This window comes from Andrena cerasifolii, chromosome 1 (assembly GCF_050908995.1).
Source record: "Andrena cerasifolii isolate SP2316 chromosome 1, iyAndCera1_principal, whole genome shotgun sequence".
NCBI classification, from domain to species: Eukaryota; Metazoa; Arthropoda; class Insecta; order Hymenoptera; family Andrenidae; genus Andrena; species Andrena cerasifolii.
The window spans coordinates 22,801,289-22,827,835 of record NC_135118.1 but is presented as its reverse complement, the minus strand read 5'-3'; the positions used below and the strand labels follow the sequence as shown (position 1 = coordinate 22,827,835).

General features: G+C 44.5%; 1 protein-coding gene across 1 annotated transcript in view; it reads right to left on the bottom strand.

Annotated features, from left to right (window-relative positions):
• LOC143370484 (UPF0489 protein C5orf22 homolog) overlaps window positions 1-26,547 on the bottom strand; it is a 683,248-nt gene that overhangs the window by 594,433 nt on the left and 62,268 nt on the right. The gene's annotated exons all lie outside the window — the stretch shown is intronic.

Below are 26,547 nucleotides of genomic sequence, written 5' to 3'. Positions count from 1 at the left end.
GGAACACTAGTTGCACCCCTCCTGCTCGCAAGGTTCTCAATTCCTTCGTTACCTGCCAATGAGGCGACAGCAAGAAGCGAACGGAGAAAGGAGGCGGACACATCGCTCGGGGGTTGAAGAACCCGCGACGACTCGGCGGAACCTTACAAACTCTGCTTTCGTTATCCTAATCTAGCCGCGCGTACACCCACACACTAGCCGCGAGGGGAACGCATTATGGCAGGGTGGGTCATTCGTTTTCTCCACGTCCAGGGCTGTAATGTCGGCCGATAAGGCCCCGATAATCCACGGTCGCGTAGTGTGTTAGCCGGCAGTTAAAACCTTATCGTCCTGCATCTCGTGTTATTCGTCAGGGCGTGACGAGTGGGTGGAATTTTACGTCTGGACACGTCTGCTCTGCGCGGCGTCGCGCGTCCCTCGCCCGACGCTGAAATAAACTCGATAATACTGGCATAATGGTGGATATCCGTCCTCCGTGCCGGAGGAGCGTCGCCCGGCCAGGTATTACGATCGACTTAATGAATCGAATGCGTGTCTACGATACCGGTGCATCCAATTGCACGTCCGACGCGGACAAATTAATTTGGCCGGCTCGCAGATCCCACCGAGATAGACGGAAACGCGATACGGGGTGAGGAGGGCGCGAGTGCTTTACGGGATGGGCTACCATTTGCATCGGGAAAAAGGGATACGTGCATACACGAATCAGTTGTGCTCTTCGTTTTGGGAGAATAGCGTTGGGCTCGTTCTTCAGGCTTCTTTACGCGGTGATAATTAGCATTCGCAACGGATGCAAATTATGATGCAACACGATTTCTACTGATTCTTTTTTTTTAATATAATTTGGTGGATGATATCAGTACTCAGAAGTCTTCTTTCATGGAATTAGAAATTTCTCACTAAAAAAATTGGGGATTCTTGGTTGATTTATTTGGTAAAAAAAAAAATAATTTTCCATGGGACCCCCCTAATTTTGTTGCATTTAATCTAATATAGTGATGTGTAAAGATTTCCGTGGGGATTTGAACTTTAACTTTAAAAAATTACAAAGAAATCTTGCAAACACCGAAAATTAAGGAATGCAATAGCAATCCCCGCTATTCCATTTTACTTTCATTGTTTCGTAGAATTGTCGTTATCTGTACGGTTATGTAAATTACCGTGTATCAAATCAATTATAAACGCATAATGAAACAGTAAAACTGTATACTTCACTTTCATATGTTACGGAATTGTGACTAATAATTTGAATTCGATAAATAAGAATATATGTAGCATTTGGAAAACAGTTGGGGCATTTGAAATAAAGATAAATCCTTCAATAAAAATTTGGAAAGGTAATTTTTTGTTAATTTCCACGTGTTGTTGCCATGGGATACCATTATTCGAATGAGCTGAAACGTGGTGTAGCGGAATTTTAACTCAAATGGAACAAAACTACCTGCGGGGAGGTAGCTGGTCTCCTTTCAAAATCAAAAGTCGGAAAATAACTGGCACCCTAATATAAATATACACGAAGGAATGAAATCGGAGAATTTGCGGTAAACACTTCACCGCGAAACCTATGCATTTAAATCTCCGACAAGCATTTACACGAGGAGCTTAAAAAGCTCTTACGAAACCCTTTGGAATTAAAAACCCCATCCCTCCCGATGATTATACCTCACGGTTTTAAGAACCTCGACCAATCTATAATACCATTACCCGTCCACGAGGTGCAACAAAATTTATCACCGTCTGCGCGCGGACGCGTGAATCTGTTCCCTCGGAAAAGATTGCAGGGACGCGCTCATTTAGCTCGGTTAAAACACACGGAAGTTTCATAAACTGATACATCCTCGCAGAAAATTAGCTCGATCAATTCCTGGGCGACGTTGGCGGTGGTGGTTTGCGTGCCGACGCCGGCTCAGGAAGGTCGTTAAATAATTTCAGACCGCGGTAATTAATGGCAAACGCTTTGTTATCGCGCGGAGCGTGAAACAACGTGCACACGCGGCGGCCGCGCGCACCTCAAGACGATGTCATATTTATTTCGTTAATCTCTCACCCCCGGTGTGCTTGGTTACCCACCACCACCGACTCTCTACGCGGTCACTATCGTTCGCCATAATAGCGGGCGATAAAGAAGAGGAACGCTTATCAGGATTAACAAGCGGATAACACTGGCCGTAATTTTTTACAACGAAGAGAAATACGCTTTCGTGCCGGCCGCGTAACCAAGATTAAGATATTTCCTGGTGAAATTGAATAGTTCGTGAACGACGAGCGTTCGTTGTTCACGTTTCGGTGGAATTTACCGTGTCACGTGCGCGCGGGACGTTGCCTCCAGTGGTATCGTTGTAATCATCTAGATATACGGGAAATCATCCTTCGCGGAGCGGAAAATGCACAATCGAGGGATAAGAGTAAAATGTGGTAACGCGTAGTGGGATGGAAGCTTTCCAGGTTAGTTTAGAAGGGTGTATTTTGAATTAAGTATGCGCACGATTTGTGAGGATAATTCAGAATTCTAAAATCGTAACTTCCGATGGGAGGACACCAAGAATGCTTGGAAAGGAAGCAGAGGCGCTGACGGGACGTCAGGAACGCGGCTAGTGATATTATGCAGGATAGGAAGGCAGGAAACGGTGTAACGTCGGCCGTAGACCCCGTATACGAGGGTGGAATATGCTTAACGTTAATTTGTACGATAAAGGAATTATTGATTTTTACTTAGGCAGCCGAGTCAAGGGTGAGAGAGGTCGGAGGGGTGGTGAAACGTCGCTTTAAAGTGGAAGTACTAATGAGACACCTTTAACGCGACGTTCAATTCTTTCCTTCGCGCATTTTCGTCCCTGTAATCCTCTAAATACCGAGGTTATTTAAATAAACAACTAATTCTACGGTAATTACGGTCCACTCTGTCCAGAAAGCTGAGTGCTACTTCTATTGCTCCTTTCAAATTGAACGAGCATAATTAATCTTAGAATGACAAGATTACCCATTGTCGCAAGTGTAAACGTTTCAATGTATAGAATAGCTCATTTACATTTCGCCCGATGATGTAGAAAATATGCAAAACAAATGTGCGCGTGCTATCGCGTCTGAAATTTCCACCCACTGTTCATCGTTCAACGCATTAACTCGTTAAAGTAACATTTCGTACGTTCGTCCTCCTTCAAAAATTTCCTTTTTTTTTAAGGAGCTACAGTGCCTAATACCTGACCTGTTATTGCAAGCGTTGTCAGTGGTAAACTGAAGAAACGTTTAGGTTTAGAAAAGTGTGGAACTAGAAATTTTACGAAGGAAATTACGACTCAAGTAGAACTTGCTATCAACGTTCTCACAATTCTAACAACTCGCAGTCGCTAATTAAACCGCGAAAAGTATCCACAATAAATTCAATCTTTCCAAAGTGAACGTGCGGCTTCACCTCGCCCTGGGTCTGGCCGCGTTCACCGACGAAAAGAAATTTTCTTCGCGATTCGGAAGTTTGGCCGCGCCGCAACTTCCTTGGCGCGGGATGCACGCGTGTGGGTGGGGTGCACGCGGTTTCGCCGCGGCTGGGAAATTCGGAGTAATAGGAAAACTCCTGAGCGGAAAAGAAGTTCAATCTAGCCCGCCGAGGGAGAAGCCTGGAAAAGCTCTTTTGACTCCTTTGATTCCAACTCAGCCGCCCTCCCGACCGCCTTCTAAATCTTTCCACCCTCTTCGTTGGAGCGTCGCCACCGACGCGCCGAGTCGCGTTTCACTTCAGAGAACGTTTCCCAACGATGCCAAGAGGATTCCAAAAGTTGCTTTGCCAATCTACCCCGCGGCCGTGCGCGTTGGGACCAGTCTCGAAAAATCTCACTCCCATCTACCGAATCGACCAACCCCCCTTTAAACCACATTTACAGACGAGGGCGCAAGTCGCGACCAAAGACTCCATTTTCTTATTGGTTCACGATGTGCCCCTTCGCCGTATCATCGATGCAACTTCTCATTAGGGGGGTGGAGATGGTGGAGCGTTTAGGGATGCTCGACAAAGTTCGTACGTTCCACCATTGATGTTTGTAGAATAAATTTGTAGAAACCTTGTACTTTACCCTATAATAAATACCAGAGTCTATGCAACAGCCTGTTGAAATAAAATTTTTATATGAACAAATTTAAGTAGGGGAGACCGGAGCTAAAAGTTCCAGGGGTAAGTTGTTCCGACGGCTATATCTTCAAAATAAAATTTCATTAGAAAATTAAATATTTCATTAAAAGGCAATTTTTATATCTTAGTAACAACTTACCCCAATGGGATAACAACTTGCCCCATAAAGGGGTAAGAAGTTCCGCTTCGATCAGCCACAAATAAATTACTTTCTATGAAAAACCTATTACAATATATCAAATACAAGCTTAAAATCAGAAAGTATAATAAATTTAACAAGAAATTAGTCAAAAGTGAAGAGAGTAACTACATTATTTTCCAGTCATTTTTTATGATATATTGAAATCGGAACTTTTAGCCCCGGTTCTCCCCTACGAATAAATACCACGCAACAATATAAGAAATCCATCTTTTGCGGACAGAAAGGAAGCATAACACAGATCATTGCTCCCACCCAGGAACATCGGAGCTGTCTAACAGAGAACTTCACTTCCCATTGAAAGAGATTTCCTTCGAGAGCCACTCAATCCTCCTCAAAAGGAAACACACCGTCTCGATATCTCTCGACAAGTCTTCCGAATGGTAATCGTTCCCCAGCGCGAAATTGCATCTTCTCGTTCTTTTATCGGTGCAGGGCCGTTTCCTTCGTTATTTACCCCTCATTCGAAACGTCTCATTGCCAGTGGGTCAGCGAGACATTAACCAACTTGCCCCATCATCCACGAAAGGTCAAGTCGGGGCGTGGGGGGGTCGAAAGGATGGGCGAGATATGGGCGAGGGGTGGACGGCTGCTCGGCCAAAGAAATAATGAAACTCCGTGCCAGGAAAGTGCTCGCTTTATTGACAAGAGGGCCTTCGGAGGGCGGGCAGGAGGCGCGACGAGGGAAAATATAGTGCTTCCATATCCGCGCGCGGCTGTCTATCGATTCTCGACGAGTATAAAGTACTGCGATTCCGCCCGACGCCGTCGCCTACTCGGCGGAATAAATTTGCGATCGCCCGGGTAAAACGGGGTGAGAGCCGCGAGGAATACCCGTTCGGAAGGGGGCGGCGCACGGGGGAGAGAAAAAAGGAGAAGAGCGCGAGAGGAAATGGAAGAGGCGTCGGGAAAGACGAGCGTGCAGCCTGCAGATTGCGATGAAATTTTCGAAATCCATCGTCGTCTCGTCTTTCTTCGTCGTATTTCACCCGCCCGCCCCAGTTCCTTCTTGTTTTATTTCTGTCTGTTTCACTCTGACACATTCGTTTCGCCTCTCATGGAAGATATTTGTTCATGAATAATGCAGACAGTGCATGCTCCGTGTGCAACCAATTCAATTAACTTGGCGCGTATGAATCTTTCGAAGCTGTATGAATAAGTTTAAGTAATAGATTGAAAAGACCGTCTGCAATGTAGCAAACAGGAAGCAATTTTCATCCCTCTATGGCATTTAAATTCCTCGCTAGAAGTTGACGTTACCGCTCCTTAGGTTCTCTAATTTCTAACTGACATCCAGCTTGACCTTCGTTAAGTTATCAATCGCGTAGATTATGCGACGAGAATGATTTTAATCGTTGAAAATAATACTTCTTTCCCCGCGAAGGAGAAGAGAAAACGTTAAGATTCAAACGTTCGGGGAAAGCGGATTTTCCTTTTGCTGGAACGAAAAGGCGGCGAAGGAACCCTTTTCCCTCCCTTTATTCCCCGTAGATCGTTTCGGGGCGAGCACCACGAGGGAAAGGATCTCTTCTTTGACGGTCGAGGATCATTACGCTGGCTGATTGGCGGGAATCTTGTTAGAGGTTTCGTTTGAATAATCGCCGCTTGAACTGGCGATTTTCATGACTCGATCATCGCGTAATGACGCGTGGAAATCCACCCGGCGCGACCCCACCTTTTTCTTTCCATTCCGCGTACAATAATTTCGAGGGTCGATTTCTTGCGGGCACCGTCGCCGTCAGCAACGATTCTTCATCGTTAGAAGCGAATTGAATTCTGCGTTAAATATTCCTGAACGCCCATCAACCACCTCTGTTGTTGAATTTTACTTGCGAGTAGGTAGGTATCATTACCAACGAAAGATTAATACCACGATCAAGGTATGAAAAATTAATCTATCAAACGATCAAGCACTTATCACCGACTTTGCGTCTTATTCTCTCGTTACTTTTACTTATCGACTTTTAACTATAGGGCAACAACATTACGAGGCTAAATGATTCTCACATCCCGTATTACCATCCCAGTTATCAATTCTTAAGGAAACAAACCACTCCTACGAACCACGGCACCGCATACCTTGCGAACAGTCAAATTAATGGCACCCAAAAGCCTCTCAAGAGCAGGGTTCCTAGATACCCAAGGAAACCTTCTCGAAAGTATTACGACAAACACGGTTTACCATTCAGAACCCGCAGGTGCGCCAGTTTACACGGCCGCCCGCTGTCCCTTTCTCAAAATCCCCCGCAGCCCCTGCTCTTTTCCTAAAAACTCGAGAGATCCTGAGGCTGCGGGGTGAAAAGCTGTACACAGGAATAGGAGGAGAGAAAGGAATGGAACGCGTATCGGGAGGCGCGCGGCCCGCAGATCAATCTTCGCTTCTTTCCCCGTGTTCTTTCTCCGTCGCTGCGTGGCTGTGCGCGTGTACGTGCACAGCTCCACCCCCGCGTCGCGCTTCACCTCCACCTTTCGGTTCCAGCCATCCAGCTTCTTCGTCTCCCACGTAGACGCGGCCTCGCACACGTACACAATACGCACGCGTGTATGCCGGAGGAAAATATATCCGAGCAAGTCCCTCCTACGGGGGCTCGCGAGTGGAGGCTACGTTTCCGGATTTATCGAGCGTGGCCCGTGCCATTATTTCATGGATTACTACTGGCAACGGTGTGGCGGAGCAGCACGGGAATTTTTCACTGGCTCGTACATCGTTCTTCGGCAGGGCGGAAGGAAGGAAGGAAGGAAGGAAAAATGCACGAAGGAGGGAACGCTGGATGAGGGGCGCGGCGGGCAGGGATCCCGGGATCCCCGGATCAGCCTCGGGGGAGAGGCGAAATTTCAAGTCCGCCGCGGGATCCTAATCGGCTTTACTTTCGAGAGTCAATCTCTTTCGCTTCTTTCCACCTACCCGCCCCCCTCTGCTTCCTCCGGCCGTCCCGGTCTTCCCCGTCTGTGGCTGTTCCTCCGAGCGTGAGCATACGAAATTCCAGCGAGACTCCTTAACGAGCCGCGTGGACCGCGTCGATAAGATTGTTTGCGGAACGGACGTTATTCCGTCGCGCGAGCAGCAGATTTCGTAATTATTCGCCTCCAACCCCCCCACCCCGGGTGTAGCAGCGTTATCAGCGTTTACGGAGCGCTACGTGCTCGATCGTTTCGGATGCTATCCACCGGGTAAACGTAATAGTTTTACGCCTGAGGAATAGGACCTTGCGCCCCAGTTGTCACGGGTTAAACAGGCGTGTCTTTAAATGTTCGGTTGAATGTTATCCCTGTGTCGAGGACATGATTGGTTAGCCTCAAGTTCTGGTCCGATTGAGGCTTAAGGACGAACTTCAGTAACATTCAAAATAAGCGAAAATCTTTGAAAATTGGAGCAATCAATCTTTATGCAATGGTAAAAACCTCTGCAAAATTTTAGAAAAATTGTTTCGGTAGTTTTCAAATTATTTCACTTTCAATTTAACATGTGTTCTTATGGGAAAACGCAATATTGAGAATATAACTTTAAAATTAAGGGTGAAATAATAGGTCAAAGTTTATGAAATCTTGTGTACCGAAAGATCAAAGACTGAACAAAATTGTCACAAAAATTCCGGACAATTGATTCGATGGTTTTTGTTTAAATGAAAGAAAATGACACGGAAAACTGTTTTTTTCTTCGATTGTCGATTGAGTAACTGTGAAAGGGCGGCAACGCCGCAATCACTTCTAGAGGCGGGAATATTTGAAACACATTACTGCGTTTTGTTCCATATTCGTGGCAGTTCCTGCGATCGAGCTATTCCACGTCAAAACGAATAGGTGAAAAATTTAGTTTCACCGATTCTCTTCAAAATTAGAGCGTTTGTCGATAACTTTGCAAAAACAAAGTATACTGAATTTCAACGGCCTATGTCAAATAGTTTTCGAAGTATTTAATATCTTGGGCTCATTTTAAAGCTGACGGAATGCTTTCTCAAACTGTATATAGAATATTTTGTTTATAGTTAATGAACTTAACAGTAATCGATGTCAAAGTTTCAAAGCTCGATTTGACGTCGTTCCCACCCTCGGTCCGGCTTGAAAAAATACCATTCGATTCGTTAAGTCTTTAACTAATAAATGCCTTTTCAAAAAAGTGGAGAGATTTTGGGAACAGTTAAGAAAAAAATCAAACTTACGACAGTGCACACCGCTTGGAACTGCACGAATCCTATAGTCAGTCCGCCGCACGCGTTTTCAAAACAATAGCCACGCGTAGGAAAGTATTTCTGTACGATGGGTTAAAACAAATTTTTCTTTCAGTGTTTTCGGTATTCTCGAGAAAAATAGTAGGAATATCTGCTCACCATATAAAGGATTAGCAATAGTAGGTAGCAGATATTCCTACTATTTTTCTCGAGAATTTAACTGGTTGATTTATTATTAAAGAATTAATCAATTACTCTGCAAATTTTGATCATAAACAAATTTTTTACACCTTCTTTCTGTCGAGTAACCTCTTAAATGAGCAGAAATTGGAACATTCACCTTACCAACTGCTGTACAAGAATATTTTCTCATTGAGCAGCGTTGCCACGATCGCAAGGAATTTCCAGCTCATGAAGATTATGTATATATAAGAGTTTTATTAATATAATTAAGATATACATGATCAACACTCACCAAATATAACACATTGGCACACTTTTCACTGCTTTTCATATAAGTTAAAAGGAAAATTATAGTTTATTTCATTTCCAGCAATTGCATTTCAGGTACATTCCATCAAACAAGTTAATGATAAATCATCAGATATTCAATAAATTAGCAAAATGAGATAAAAAATAAGAGCGAATTCAACTGAACTTGCGATAAAAATACACCATTTCTGAATGGTTTTCATCACAGGAAAAAGCCTTATTAATATCCTGGAAATGTATTAACTTTTGGCTAAGACTGTCACTGAAGTTCATCCTTAAAATGCAACTCGTCTGGCAACTTACTTCGCGATTCGAACTACCGCTCCTTAGTTGCTGGAAGAAACGCAACCGTGCGAGTCGAGCGTCCAACATCTGTAAGTGCAGCTATATCTGCCCAATGGCGTCGTTGAGAAGCCAGCCGGATGCAACTACCAGCAAATACGATCACTCGGAGCATCAGGCTCCGGCAAAGGAGCTGCGAGCAAGATTATAACAAAGGCGACTAACAATGAATCGCCGTGGCAACTATTCATCCAGAACCGTCTCTAGGCGATACCCAGCAATCACCCAGATCGTTCTTCTCGTGCAGAAACAGATACCCCGGTGCCTGCTGCTAGCCTAACGAAAACGTACGCGTATCTCGTGGCCCGAGGCGCGTCGTGCCGGATCGGCAGGCGTGGTCGCGAAATTTCCTCGAATATTTCTGTAGCCGTGCGCGGAAGGGATCCCGAGTGGTGCCCGAGAAAAGAGCAGGAGGACGAAAGAGGCTGGAAGCCAGGGCAGAGAAGACGAGGAACACCGATGCAGAGGGAAAAAAAAACGACGGACCAGGCGAAAGGGAAGAGGAAGGAGAGAGGAGCGGAGGGAGAGAGGGTTGGGTTCGGTGTTCCCGGGGGCGAAAGTGGCGCGGCGTCCTAATGCGATTCCGATATCGGCCCGGACATCTCGTGAGCCGACTACCAGCTCCTGTTTCCCCACCCCTCGTCACACCCTGCATCCCTGGAACGAACTCACCCCCCTCGACTCGTGGACTCGAGCAGATCGAGCTGTGGGTGGCGGAAACGGGGGAGGAGGGAGCTGGGTGGGCCGTGAAAGCGAAGAGGACTCCCCCTCGTAAGGGCGGGGTGGCTGCTCGTAGAATGGGCCGATATGTATGCTGTGGCCGCACACACCGCTGCCACTCTGCCGCCATCTTGGAATCGATGTCGATCAAGCGGAAGGAAGGAACTTCTGCGCAGCTCGGGGGCGCCCGGGGTGCACCGGGGCCTCCCCCTCTTCTACGTGTGTGCGCGGCCCGACGCACATATTCCACCCCCTCGCGGCATCCACGACGCGAGACCTCCTCTTTCTTTTCCCCCACGTAAGCGACGGGGGTGACGGCCAGCGTGCGTCGAGAGCACGTACGTCGTCGTGCAGGCTTCTGCGTGGATTTCTTCTCCTTCTGCCATCGGAAAAATGGCGTCTTCGCGCTCGCCTGTCCACGCGACGGGCTAGCGTTTCGCGGATATGAAACGTTCGCACCGTAGGAAGCGGTGAGGAGGGTTGTTTTGTGTAATAGACGCTTGGTCCTTTCGTCGAGATGGGATACAATACGTGGATCGTAGCACGCGTTGTCGTAGAATCGACGCGCGGCTTGCCGCAGGCTCCAGTAGTATCTACGTTGTAGACGTCCAGTAGAATACTCGATAATAAGTGATACGGAATCGTTTACCTACTTAAGGGGAAACACCACTGTGACGGCCGGAAAAGTAAGCCATTTTTAAGAATTTTTTCAGGAATAATTTACAGTTTTCATAGAAAAATTTTATTACCTACTTTTAGTACGTTGTCTTAAGAGTATATACAAAAAAAATAAATAGGAAAACATCCATAAATTATAATATATTAATTAATATTCTACGCCTACCCACGCGAGCTGGTCGAAGCTGTAACTATGGTATAGCAGGTCCGAAATCAAATTTGATTTTTTTTTATAAACTATATGAGTGTAGTTTTCGTTGTACGCACCGATTTCTTAAACAAATTATTTTTGTAAAAATGGTGCGGTTTAGAAGAAAAGTTTCGAAAATCCGCGAATAAGATGGACAGTTTCTCGATGTATTAAAAAAATTTGCTCTCAATCAAAGAATCCGTACGTACAACGGGAACTACACTCATATAGTTTATAAAAAAAATGAAATTTGATTTCGGACCTGCTGGTCCATAGTTACACCTTCGATCAGCTCGCGTGTGGGGGTCTTGAAAATTAATTAATATATTAAAATTTATGGATGTTTTTCTATTTATTTTTTTGTATAGTCTCTTAAGACAGCGTACTAAAGGTAGGTAACACAATTTGTCTATGAAAACTGTAAATTATTCCTGAAAAAAATCTTAAAAAATGGCTTACTTTTCCGGCCGTCAGAGTGGTGTTTCCCCTTAAGTAGTGTCGCGCAGCTCCACCGTGAACTTCAGTTATTACCCTCCTCTTCGTACCACCGTTTCTACAAGTACGATGTTTAAAAAAGATCCAACAAGAATCGGGAGGAAGGTACTTCCCTTCCTTCCTTCCATCTGCTTAATAAGAGTCCTCGGTGAAATCGGATCGCCTTAAATAGGTCCACGGACGAAAACAATACCGTGGAATAAATTACCTTCCCCTGTTACACATCGGATCATCGTTCCCACCCCCCGGTGCCGACCCGTGACCCCAAGGAATTTCAAACTCACCCCCTCAACCCTGGGCGCTCTCGAACCTAAGAAATATCGCCGTCTACAGAGAGTTATTCCTGTAAAACCGGAAGGAGGAAAAAGGAACGAAATGGGATAACTGGCGCGATATAGGCTGGTCGGATCGTTCGCGAAGAATCGACGGGGTTAACGGGGCGGCGGAAGGAGAGCGACTGATTTATGGGATCGCAGGTTGCCGGTGTATAAGCGAAAATGGCGTCTCTGCAAATCGATCGTAAAAAGGATGTCGCGCGGGCGGGCGGGCGGCTGCCTGGCCCCGTACAATGGCCAGCATCTCGTTCGTTAGCTCTGCCCCGCGAATAAATAAAAACGGGATCGAGAGACACGTCCACGGGGGTTGGACGGTATCGGCCTCTGAAGGGGAGACACGTCGGGGGTGCTCTTCCATAACCCATAAAAAGGATCGAGGCGCTCGGTGATTTATAGATTATGGCGGCTGTGCACGCGAGCCACCCGGACAATGGCGAAAAAGAGACGAACGGCCATCGAGCGTCTTTTCGTCGTCGTTGCCGATTCTGCTGCCGAGCAAGGAGAAGTTACAAGAAAAAAACTACACCACGCGAAAAGAATAGACAATCGAATGGATTGACTTCGGGAATGATTCCTGAACCGATAATGTGAGAGGAGAGTTCCATTCACCCCATGGAGAGCATGGAAAGAGAATCATACTAACAAGGGAAGATAGATTCCGAACCTGAAAATTCAAAAAAATTCTGAAACTTTGTGGATATGCAGAGAATTTCCTCCTGATTACAACGCAATTTTTTTTTTGCTGCTCAAAATCAAACTAAGGGGGTGAAATTAACCCCTGAAGATTCGGGGATTTTTCGATTTTATTTTCTAACTCGCAATCTGTAAGATATAGAAAAGAAATTTCAAGACAAAAGTTACTTCTTTTAATTAGATCTATCAAATGGCTAAAGTTTTATCAATTTTTTAAACAATTAGAAAAAAGTTACTAACAAAAATATTAATAATGTTTTCTAAAGTTCGTGGTTTCACGTGAAATTTGAACTGGATGTTTTAATAATTATAAAACAGCATAATCCATATTTTTTCCATACAATTTCAACTTTTATTGTATTGCGGAAATATGCTCCTCGACAATCGAATAACTTTTGGATCCCATTGTATCGTACCTTAAGGGGGAACACCACTATGCTGGCTGGAAAAGTAAGCCATTTTTAAGAATTTTTTCAGGAATTTACAGTTTTCATACAAAAATTGTATTACCTATCTTTAGTACGCTGCCTTAAGAGACTATATAAAAAAATAGAAAAACATCCATAACTTTTAATATATTAATTGATCTTCTAGACCCCCACGCGAGCTTGTCGAATGTGTAACTATGGAACAGCAGGTCTGAAATCAAATTTCAATTTTTTTTATGAACTATGTGAGTGTAGTTTCCGTTGTACTTACCGATTTCTTAAAACAAATTATTTTTGTAAAAACGGTGCGCTAACATTTCGAAAATCCGCGAATAAGATGTATAGTTTTCCGAGCACATTTAAAAAAAATTGTGTCCAATCAAACAATCCGTATGTTTCAGAATTTTTTGAATTTTCCGGTTCGGGATCTTCCCTTGCAAGTAGAATAAAGGGGAGATCGAATATTATGTGGAAACCGAGACAGTGATCTCTGTTTTTAATAATTAGCTCAGCGAATATAAAACTCGAGATCGACGATCGACGACTCCGGGATACGAAAATCCCTCCACAGAAGTAATACTGTCGGCCCAGGGAGCTTAGGACCTGCAATAATACCGTGAATCGAGAAACAAAAAGGAGGACAATACTAAAAGGACACCCGTCAGGCGAAGTAAATGATTGAAAACATAGCAGAGGATTTTTTAAAGAAAGATCCCCCACATCTGAATCAGTAACAATCCCACCGCTCGTTTCATGGAAATACAATTTACTGGTGAAAGGAAGAGGTATCGTACTTACAACTCGAATACTTCGCAGAGTTGGGTCGAGCGAGGCAGCAACAGGGTCGCGTAACGAGGGAGCGGCGCAATAAAGCGGCGAGAAATAATCGAAACTCGGAAGCGGGGCTTAAGGGTAAATTCGGTCAGTGTGCCCCGTGGGCTGAGGAATACGGAGAGAGTTGAATGGCTCGTGACCTTGGCCCCGAGGCTGCTAGCCTGGGGTTGGCAAGGTAATTAAATGCCATGGATGGGGTTGGTTGCTATAACCGGCAGGATAGAACGAAGGGTATTCAAGGGGGAAGGGGGAGGAGGAGGGATGAGGCTAATTGCCGATGCAAGGAAAACCATCCCCCTCCGTGGCACGGCAGGATCTTTCAAGGTGCTCATCCTTCGGATTATACCGCCAACTTATTAACGATCCTCGTGCCGTTGTTCCGGTCTCGAAACTGTCATTTCCTCCCCCTCACAGTGGCAACTCACGTCCTGCGTAATAGGAGGAATATCGTGGGAGATTTTAATTATTACCACTCGCTATTGAAGCTGATATAGATCATTTAAACAATTGGAAAACAGAGATATAAATTGCTTCTCTGCGCAACCCTTCCCAAACGCTTCCTTACGTAATCATCACAGATCTCGCATTGAATTCTATCACTTATCTACTTGAACCTAGAAAAGTCTCCCTGCGTCTGACCGTTCAGTCGACAATGGGCCATTTTCCTGAGTCTTGAAAACCCGTTGTTCGACCCTCCTCCTCCCTCCCCAAAATGGGGACGATTATCCGGCAAACGACAAGTAGGAAAGTTTCCAGAGCAAGGTGATCGCCGCATCTAGGAAGGAACTTTTCTAATTCCCGTAAGAACGGATTCAGGTCGTAAAGAAGAGCCAGAAGGTCCAGGACGTTCGTAATTTTCAAGCGATAGCCCAGATAAAGTTTTGCGTGACGGGGAACCACTGTCCCGGAAGTAGCCCAGTTACAAATTAGCATCCAAGGATTGCCCTTGGCGTTGCTCTCGTCCCTCTCTCTTTCTCCATTCGGTAGTCTCTCGCTCCTTCTCTCGCCGTTTCCCTCCTTCTTCACCGCTGGAGGAGCCAACCACGCGCTCCGGCCGTTCTCTTTCTTTCTGGGTTATTAAAGAAAGCCGCCTTCGGGGTCAGGTCGGGTTAGGTCAGGGCGGCAGGGAATAATGAGCGGGGAAAAGTTAAACGAGAGTATTTTTTACCGAGAGGGAAAATTACGCTGACCTCTCTCCTACGGTGGTAGTAAAAGCGACTGAACGAAGACGGTACGATCGCGACCACGTGCCTTCAACGGAGAACGAACCGGGAATGGGAGCCGCTAGGAGGGACAAAGAGGTGCAGAGACACCGCGGGAGAGGGAGAAGGAGGAACGGGAACTGAACGAGAAATCCAGGGGTTGGAGGTCTCGGGGTGGCGCGAGAGGGTGTCTTCCATTCATTACCGCCGGTTACCCGTTAATGGAATCTTCGTGTCCTCATCTTTCCACTGTCCTTCCTTGCCACCGCGCCGTGGTAATTTCTGTTTTGCTCAACAACAAGAAGTCGTTTGTACCCGTGGCCGAGGCTGTCGCCATTCACCAACGACTTGTTCGTTGCATTGCCCTTAATTCTCCTCATTTTCGCACCCTACCGCCCGATCCCTGTTAACGCGCGTGCTGCGTTCGGTAATTCGGAATAGACTGGGCGAGTCTCGCTTCTTCAAATCTCCTGTCAATGATTTCAGTGCGTTGAATGTGTTGCAGGAGAAATTGATGAAGTGTATGTGATTAGTATCGTTTATTGAGATTATTAAGGGGGTTACGATTGACGACAAGTATGGCTGCAGGTATTAGGTTGGCGCATCGGTATGAAATTGCCGTTTCGCTTTGGGAAAGTTGATTGAAAATATCTTTTGCGTCGTAACTATTACATTTATTTTACGTTTTGAATTTCTGTGGCATTTCTCGAGCCGTACGCCAGCGTCAACAATTGTTATTGCAACTTCCGTGATCTTATAAACTAATAGGGTAACGTAGCCGAATATGAGACCCATTTCTTAAAAACATCATAACTCTTGACTGAGAACACTTTTATTAAAATTCGATACACGTTTTAAAAGTAGAATATGTATTCTTTAGCAACCTACTGGAAAGTACTATAACAAAAATTCGCTTTCTTCGTAATAAAATAAAAACGAAAGACATTCAAATACGCAGATAAAAAAATGGGTTCCTAATATGAGACCCAGTTTGTTTTTTCCTGAAACTTATTTTTTCTTTCTTTCTTTATAAAGTCGGCATGTGAAATCTATTTCATTACTGCCGCAGTCTTCGTAGGCCCACCACCGAAGTCACCTAGCACATCTGAAGACTAAAGACCTGTGCAAAACAAGCATTCTGTATCATAATTTTCTTTCTTAATCACTTTCATCATTCAGAATAATTTCTTCTTCACTCTCATCAGTAGAACTTTCACGAGTCTTATACTTGGAAACAATAACATGATAACTACTAAGTAGCTTCGAAGCTAAGTCTTCGTCATTTAATGATATATAACTAGTAAGCCTTACACTCCATTGCAAGCACTATACAACAGTATTTGTGAAAATCATTATACACTTACCACTTTAGAGGTATTTGTAATTTAATCGAACCGCTTCAAAAACTTTCTCCAAAGTATTTCAGAAATATGTGCCGGCTCAAGGCGCTCAATTGATTACAATGCCACTCAGCAGACAAAACGACTAATACACGGTTAGTTAGTAAAGAAATAGCATCGCTATGACATTCAAGAGTTCTGTAACGGAGATAAGCTGGGGTCTCATATTAGGAGAGGTCGTCAAAGTCGGCTACTTTACCCTATAATATTAGTTTATCTTTTCTTGAGATAAGCTAATAAAGCTGAAGGAAGGTAAATTGGTCAAGATACCTCTATTTAGTCGAGAAAATCTTGGTTTACAGTTACTTTAAGCAATTCTAATGCGCACAGCATCGCATCATTACCAAGAAGACGTCAGCCTCGATTCTCGACAAGCCAAGAGATCAGGCATGACACTGACCACGAAGAACAACAATTAACGATAATCATGATTATTGGCTGCCTCGCCTGATAACCCATTAGCGGTTCACTGTAATTTTCACGCGTGTCGCATCTCGTATGCATAATTTCGAACGAGAGACCGTCTAGCACAAAGAGACGACAGATACGGTGATGGTACGACAGAAATGAAAGAGCGACGCGGCAAACAGAGAGGCGCGGCGTGTACGCGCGCGCGCGCGCGTGTGCGCGTGTGTGCGTTATATCTACTCTTTGAAGCACGGGATATCAAATTATTCTGCATAAAGGATGACACAGGTCGATGGTAATAAACTGACTCGGGAAATAATGGCATAACGAGCATAAAGTGGGGTCCGCTCGTGCAGCCGGCGAGCAAAGAGGCGGAAAAGGGGTTGAAGGACCAGGTAGGCCCATTATCCCCGGTGTGTGTCCGTGTACACAACAGGGTGTCTATAAATGTTTCAGGGACTCTCGATTCTCGCGGCGGTAATTTATTCGGAAAGTCACTCGCCACCTGAGTAACGTGAGAACCCTCGAGATGCATCTGCATGCAGATGTCGCGCCCAGTTGCCACCCGAATGCTGGTCGATACCACTCCAATTTTTTTTTATACTCCCTTTCTTTTCAACACACCATTCTATCCGCCGCCGATTGTGATTCGAGCGCTAATCGAGTTATGGCTCCTCGCTGGGACAAGGGATTCCGTTAACGAAAGAAGAGTCGAAATTTCGAGAACGACTACGCTGAAAGATAACAAGAGGAAATAAACTGTGAAAGATTACTTTGGGCACGTGATGTTTCCCCCAGGTTCGAGCCAACGAAACTCCACGACGACAGAAGATCATCACGGCTGAACCGTGGTAGCGCACCCGGTCGTAAAGCAAAGCCCTGCTCGATCGTCGACGGGACGCGTATAACTTTCAAAAGCAGATCTTCGAGGATTTGAATATCGCGTGACTAACGTCCCCGGCGGAATTTCCCGTCGGCAGGGTGAAGAGATTAGGTTTCTTCGGACGGATAGGTTCTGCCTGGTGTCCACGAGATAGGGACATGGGAAAGCACTCCTTTTCGTATGTAGATTTTATGGAATGCCCGAGGGACGCGAGGGATCCCGACAGCAAAGGGAGCGAAAGGGTTGAGGGAGAGAGTTTGGATACGGATAAGGGTTAAGATATACGCGTGGGAAGACGGTCGTCTGGAATTTTCGAGTCATGCCACGTGTTCCGCTTCTTCCAGCCCCGTGATTAATCTGAAACGACCGTTTTTCCCTCACCAGTCACTTCCGTCTGCACTATGTCGATTAAGAATGAATCGTACTATGAAGAATGTTTTCGTCCGCGGGAATGATATGTAAAAATAATTTAAAACGAAGCGGGCGTCGTTTGGAGTATACTCCGGACTGGAGAAAGTTAATAATTCTGATAGGTACCTACTGTGGTTTGCAAAAATCTTGACGGCCGGATGCTGAGCGGGGCAAGGCGGCTACCTCGCTCGCGCCGTCCCACTCTCTGCCGCAGGACCAGGGCTTGAATAGGTTTCGAAAATAACTGTTTCAAACTGTTATATAAAGGTTCTGACTGAAACAGTTATGAAGAACCTTTATTCGGAATAACCGTTATAAAGAACCTAAATATCATAATAATTTTTAAACAATTTGGTTACACAGAGTAATATATAGTTGTAATATGTTGTGATTTAATTTACTGTAAAACTCTGTACAATCGTTACAAGAATCGGTTCTATAACCGCTTTGTAACTTATATAGAACCTAAAAAATAAAAGTTATAGAACCTAAAAAATAAAAGTTATAGAACCTAAAAATAAAAGTTATAGAACCTAAAAAATAAAAGTTATAGAACCTAAAAATAAAAGTTATAGAACCTAAAAAATAAAAGTTATAGAACCTAAAAAATAAAAGTTATAGAACCTAAAAAATAAAAGTTATAGAACCTAAAAAATAAAAATTATAGAACCTAAAAAGTAAAAGTTATAGAGCTATATAGGAACCGTAACTTATACTTATATAGTCTGATATTTAGGTTCTTTCTAACGGTTATTCCAAATAAAGGTTCTTCATAACTCTTTCAAGAACCGAAATCTTTATAATAACAGTTTCAAGCCCTGCTCAGAACTCCCCAATTCCCTATTCGTATGTTCTTAGCGCCACACGCTGCATCCTTCGCTCTTTTCGTCACGCGGTCCTGTTGACCGATTCGTTGACGCGACGCGTCGGCTAATAGCGACTACCACTGTGTTAGAGAACCGTGGGCCTATGAGGATACACTCGATCGGACCACCAAGTTTCTGCTCGTCAACACTTTTGCGAACCACAGTACTTGGCTGGAAACGCAGTCGAACGGATACGCTCTATTCGGCCATCGGACGACAACTTCGTGCCGCCCTGCGACTGTTTGACGGTCGTGTTTGCCGAAGGTCCGTTTACACGCGAGGCTAACGTCGTTAGAAAATGTGACAGGGTACACACGTGTCCGATGCCCTTCCCTCGTCCAGGACAAATTTACACGGGTACTTAAAACTCGAGACCAAACACGAAACAAAATTGAGAAGCGCACGAGGCAGTGATCGTTGTCCCTTTACCCACCAACCGGCATATAAAAGCTATTTTCGGGCTTTCATATCGAAACTGGTTGATTTCTTTAAGAGGAATTACAATTGCAATTGAGGCTTTCAGTACTAACCCACTAATCCACATTGAAAAAAAGTTAATTTTTTGTATTTTATATTATTAGTACAGCCTATTGGGATATATTATTGCTATTAACTCAATTTCGCAAAAAAAAATGTAGGTTAGTCCGTTTTTGCTCTCAATGCCTCAAGCGTCTTCGCGTTTCATTTCTCATCCCTTGTACATAGTAAGACTCCGATAGATGCTATTTATTTCAGGATGTTGCGCTGTAGAGGTATCCTGGCTATGGCAGCAATTCTAACAACGTCTGTGTTTGAAATACCTATTTTACTGGCAAATTACTACGCCTGAAATCCTAATTTTTGTTCAAGATAAATTGCGCACGAAAGGATGCTTCTATAATCAGGCCTTGACCTTGGTGAACATTTATTAAATTAGTTTCATAGAACAGAATACGATCTGGCCAGGCGCGAGCAGGATATGGGGGAATTAAACTTGATGACTCAATACAGTTCAAATGGGAATTAACCCACTCGTGTAGTCGAGCGTTGGAAATTATACTTAACCCTTTGTGGCCAAAGGTCGGGACATTCGCAGGCAAGAACTTCTACCGTTTAGTTAGTGCGTTAGGAAATATTCTGTTCGGTGTGGATGAACATTTGTACGTTATATGTTACTTTTAGGGAGGACACGTAAACAACTTTTTCAAATGAAACTTCATTAAATACTTTAACCAAGAATATTCATGTACAATTTACAAGCACTGCTATACAGGCGTCTTAAAACTTGTTCAAACCCAAAATTGGGATAATTATAATTTGAAAGTGTTTGAACAAGTTTTAATACGTGTTTTAAGACTTTTAACACTTCTATTGGAATAATATATTTAGACTATGTATATTGCGAATATTTAATGTATCTTTCTAGAGAGTCACACGCCTGGATCGTCACGCAGGCCAAGGTGTAGCTTGTGTTTCTTTTTTTTTTTTTGTTAAGGTGCTCCGCACTGTTCTGGTCGTCAAAGGAACGGATCTTAGTTTAGTCGTGGTTTGAACACGGAGTAACGACAACCGTCGCGATACTTTTCCACACCATTATTTTATATTACATGTAAAGAAAGTACAGGGTACTTCCTTTTAAATTAGCCCGCGCACTCACGGCGCGTTGGCTGAGGAGGTTAGAGAGACTAAGGAGTAAACACCAGTGCAAGGACAAAGCTCCACGAATTAAAAGGACAACAGGAAATAGAGATTGTAATTGGGGAGTAATTGACATTTAATATCGTTTCTCTTTTACAGATAAGCGTTGTAAATAGTTGTAAATAGTTGTAAATAAGAACATAAACGATAAAATAAAAAAAACTCTTTTACAGAGAGAGAAACTCAGCTTTGTGATTATTCCGGTCCAATAACATTATATACATTTAATTATATTAAATATAAGTCTGAACTTATATTTGTCTGAACAAAGAAAAGCGCATTTCGTTTAGAAGCCCAAGACGTGATTAGGACTAGAAAAGTAGTTTTTCTACAACTTCTCAATAATCTTCCACTTCCAAAACGAAACGGAAGGCGAACTATCGAGACAGATGACGCATTTCCCCCAATTTTAACAATGAAAAAGAACTATCAATTGTCCTACCTAAAGAGACAACGAACCTGCACCTGACACAACTCGTACGACTGCTTCCCTGGAACGTCTTCCCTTGATAATGTTTCGAGGTTCGCAAAGTTTTGCAAATTCAATGTCACGACATGATCATTCGATTACCAACGGCGAACAGTTTCCCATAGGCGGCTGTTTCCTGGTCACAGTTTGCGGTGGCTTGGCCGCCGCACCCATGTCAGAGTTCAAGCCGGCGAACAAATTGCCGCGAGTAGCGGGAAGGCATTACGAGCGAGTATTGTCGGCAATTACGGGATTTAGGGTCGGCTTCCAATAATCCACGCACTCGAAGGCACTCGAAGCAACCGTCGAAGCCGGCAACAGGGACGCGAAGGGACCCGCTTCTGTCTGCTCGCACGTCCCGCATACGTGTAGGTAATGCGTTCCGAAACCTAGCATCGCTTATATCGCACCCTGATATTCCAATTTCATTTTGTCAGCAACATTTTTCAAAATACGCGAAGATAGAGCGACCAAAGTAGTAATTGAAAATTTGCTGCTCAGAATAAGCTTTTAGCCTTTCCAAGGATTATTCTTCATTAGATTAAAACATTATCTACAGTGTTATATTCGTGTCATCCCGAATGCGGTGTTGCGCGAAATTGTAATAATGACAGTGTGGGTGGGAGCGTGTAAACTGGTTCTCTTATAATCAAAGAGAAACGAACGTTGAAAATATTCCAATCTGCACATACAACGAACTGAAGCGCCTTATCTGAAGAATCAGACGCCAGATCCCAGTCTAACAAATTTTCAGCCCCTTTCTTGTCTCGAGACGGTATCGCGATAAGCCATTATCCCTTAAGGAGCTTGCTCCTGACCCTCTCTCCATTCAAGTTCGATAAATCCGTGATGTAATAGCGAGAGATTACTGAACCAGCCCTCCCGTGCCCGCTCCGCGTCTCAGAGGTCAGTCTTTAGTAATCACTATTTCTTCCGGTCACTTGACCCTTGAATATTGAAATTGTTGCGATCCTCTTTCTACGGAGACTCTTTGAGAGCGCAGAAATTCTGAGCAGACCTTCAGAATCACTGGATCGAGAATGCCCGAGTAAATAAAGAGTAAAATATGAATGAAGCGAGGACCAGAACTTCGCGTTACATGAAATTAAGCGACAGAGGAAACAGTATAACAGTTTGCGTGATACGATATCCCTAAATGGAATGAACACAGTATCTTCCCAGTGTCTGCTTCAGAAAGAATCCCTTCAAATACTTTCTAACCATCGCCGTAAACGCAGTAGATTGAAACTAAGTTAACAGAAACAAATTAAGCAAAAATCTTCACCAATCAACATTCACTTCTTCCATCGCCGAAGCTTTGCTCCGCAGGAAGCACGGCTAGCGTTCGTCTTTGATGGGCAAGAAATTATCGAAGCTCACCGAAAACGGCGTATATTTCAGCCGTTATCGGGATCTCGGGCCCGACCTCTCGGCATCTTATCGAAACTTACGACGAGAGACAGTGCACGTTAATGAGCAGCCAGTTGAACGGTTTATCGTCAGCTAGGTGCTCGTTAGCCTTATCGGCGCGGCCTAATCGAGGAACCCGAGGAAAGTCTTGGAGGAATTCACGGAGCTGCCTCGATGGCCGGTCGACGATATGAAAACGTTGCCGAGGAGACGCTTCTGACGCGACGCCGTGCCGTAGGTCAGGCGACAGGGTCAGCGGGAGGTCTCCCGATCACACTTTACGACAGCTGAATCCTTCTTCTTCCTTCCCCTGCCTCTCTTCCGACTCCTTGGAGCCAAGTGACCGCACGCGAAACCCACACGAGTCCAGGGACAAGGAATAGGGCGCGTATGGGTGGCAATTTATAAAGTCTCGTCTTCGCCGAGCCAGCCAACGAGCCGGCATAGGTAACGTACATCCAGGGATAGATACAAGAAGAAGGAACGAGTAGGGACAGGGTTACTTACACCTGTTAGACAGTCGTAGTACCGAAGCGAATCTTCAGACACTGGCTTTCGAGTTCAGCGATTAATTTCAACGAGACGAACGGCGCAGTCTGGGCCAACGAACGAGAGGAGCTGGATAAATTATAGGTACTGGTTGATAAAGGATCGTTAAGTCGATTCCAAATTGCCGTTTGACTCGGTACTTAAAGCTGTCGGGAATCAAACCGTTTGGGAGAACTACGCTGAACTTCCCTCGGTTCGGTGCACCCTCTACAGTCTGTCACGCCGGGGCGTACTTTCGATACCTCTGAGAAGATTAATCTTGACGAGCAGTCCTGTTACGCTACGTCTACAGCAGACGTACGGCTTTCAGACACATTTTATGCGGACATACCTTGGAACTATACCGAAATGGCACAGCTCAATCTTGGACGAACTTCGCGATATTAATTTTTCGTAAGGGAACAGTGCAGGGTACCGGTGACGATGCGTTGCAGCGCGGTGTACAAGCGGAGAATGGTCGGTGATTTCTTTACAAATGAAATAGGAGGAGCGAGGGCAAGAACAGGGAGAAGAAATCGAAGACCAAGAAGAAGGGACGATATCGAGGAAAGCAGAGAAGCTCCGAGTCGGAGGAAGAGAGGGACAGAGGCAGGCGCCCTTGAGAGGAATCCCAGGTTCTGTGCGCGGGCCAAGCGTGAAAGAAGAAAGAAGCCAGCGCAGAGAAGAGGGCATGATGAAAAGAGCGATGAGAGATTGTAGAAGAGAAGCTGTTGGCTGGCTGGCAGACTGGCTGGCTGGGCTGGTCGGTGTAGGTGGTGCTGGTGGTGGTCGCGACACTGGTGGTAGTAGCTCAGAGGGAAAAAGAAGAGGGAAAGAGGTGGAGGTTGTGGAAGCAAGGGCGGTGGTGAAGGAGGAAGGGGGTGGAGGAGACTGTACTAAGAAAAGCCGACACACGGGGTGGCTGGGAGCAGTGCAGATCAATGCCAGCCAGCCAGCCCGCCAGCCAGCCAACCGACCCAACCCTTCCGAGTCTACTGCTCTTTAGTTCCCTAACCCTTTACCCCCTTTTTTCCACCCCGACTTCGGCGGACTCACCCGAAGATAAAACACGAACGGCTCCACGAGCCACCCCCGCCTATCCTTTCGTCCTCTACCCCAGCGGGCTATATACCTTCCAACTGCGCCCACCCCTGCCCCTCCTCGTCCCTCGTAATCCTCTCTCGCTCTCTTCCACCCTTCCCCTTCTTTCTCCAGCCACCGTTTCCCTCTTTCCAGCTACCTTTTCCCCTTTTGCGAGCCCTCTTTCGTCCGTTCCGTCGTACCTACAGTCACCAACACCGATGAAAAATAATAGCTGTGGCTGTACCAAGGCGGAAGGGGCGACGGAAGGGTAGCAGAAAGAGACAGCAGATGCATCGGCGTAAACGCACTCGAGACGGAATTGCTCCGCAGCCTCTGCCTTCCCTTTGACGCTTCGAATGCCGTGCATTTCAACGAGCTGCCTTCCTCCCGATTTGTTCCAGGGAAACGATTTTTTTCGGGGCAACGACGCCCCATATATCTCGCTTGTGTCAGAGGACAGGGAACCCTTTGACTCGAATGATACTTCTCGAAACCGACTCGTCTGGCTCGCGATAGTGGAGACGATTATGTAGCCACGAGTTCCTTTCGAATCCCTATCGATGAATCAAGAGACACGGTAGTGTCTCGCGCCAAGTATATACAGGTATATATGCGCAGCGAACACAGAGTGTATCTATTACGCCACGACTCGCTGTTAAGAACCCTGAGATTTCCGAATGTCAATAACGACTGATCCGATTACATTTTGAATGGTCTTAATGGATAGCTTGGGTTTAATTTATATCAGAAAAGTGTCTTCGTTTTGTTTCTACGTGCCCTATGAGCTGAGATATTTCAATGCAAAGTTGGAATTTCCCGAATTTTATGTTCTTAAAATTAAGGATTGTCATCGTCATCGTTCTACATTTGTAGGCAAGGGGGGTATCAAAGGGCGAGGAAATTGTCTCTCAGGCACGTCGTTCATTGGATGCGGGTTTCGGCCAATCGCGTAACAAATTGTTGTAATTTGACAGCTAGACAGAGACATTACAACCTACCAAGTGCTAAGTGTCAAGTAAAGTAAGTAAAAATTGTCAAATGACAGCATTAAGATTTAAGAAAATTATAGTCTATTGCTTGCAATGTAGAGCAAGTCACATTAGTGAAAAAAGTACGCTGAAAACACATCTCATCAAGAGAGATGTGTTTTAGATATACAACAATTGCGCCAATTATCACAATGGCTATTTATACAAAGGAAAAATCTCAATGGTACAATGAAAAAATGTATTAAATAACATGAAGCAGATATATTTTTATACAAATAAATATTTTAATACGATTAAATATTTTATTCAAAATACTTGGCGCTGCGAAACCGAAGAAATGCTAATTGTCTTAGTATTAATAATTTACAATAACTTCCTTACAATCTAAAATGCAAAATATACATATACATACTAGAAACGCAGTCAGATTTATTCTACATATATTTAATATTTAATTCTAATATCATACGTAGCATATACACACGCACACATACACACATTCACGAACGCACGCACAAGAAAGAGAGAAAAAGATTAATGCTATTTAAACATATTTATTCAGTTTAGCAACACCAATTCACATCGCAGCGCCAAGTATTTTGAATAAAATATTTAATCGTATTAAAATATTTATTTTTATAAAAATATATCTGCTTAATATTATTTAATACATTTTTTCATTGTACCATTGAGATTTTTCCCTTGTACAAATAGCCATTGTGATAATTGGCGCAATTGTTGCATATCATTATTTTTGTGAAGTTAAATATAGAACATTAATATAATATTAATTTACGACAATGTTTTTAAATGGGATTCTTTTCGATGGGATTATATACTTGGCGCTCTTTTTTGTACCTTTTTGTAAAAAGTTAATTTTGTGGGGATATAATTAACACCGTCAACGATAGCTTCGTGTTGTAAGCAGGAGGACTCGAGGTCTATCCTGCTTTATAAGAAGACGAAAAAGAAAATCAAGGACGACCGCTGAAAATTCTACAATCTCTGCCATCCATCTACCGCGGTCTTAAAAAGGACCCAAAACTTTTACAACAATCGTAATGGGGAGCCGCGTCTGGTCGTCAGTAAAGCGCGTCAATTTCAGGGTTCCTCCTCTGACGCCCCGATCTTTCCAGCAGCAAGGATGAGCATCGTCGAGAGGACCAGGAACGGCGAGGGAACGCCGGGATGAAACGCCTCTCGCAATCTGCCAGGAGTTACTTTCATGTTTCTACAGAGTGGCGGTGGCGCGGTCGCATATAAAACAAATTAATCTCGTTAGGGGGAGCGTCTACCTTCGACCTTCAGCCTTTCAGAAGCTCCCCTACCCATCCCAGGCGACTCGCTACCCCCGACTATTTCGCGGCGGATCCAGCGACTTTGCTCCTCTTTTATCTTAATTCGTCGTCTAAATAAGAACGAAGTCGCGGTTATCGCGGTTCCAGGGGGAAGGGGACTCCTTGAATCGGGCTGACTTTAAAAATCCTGTTGACTGGCCAACTCAACGCTCCCGTTTCACTATT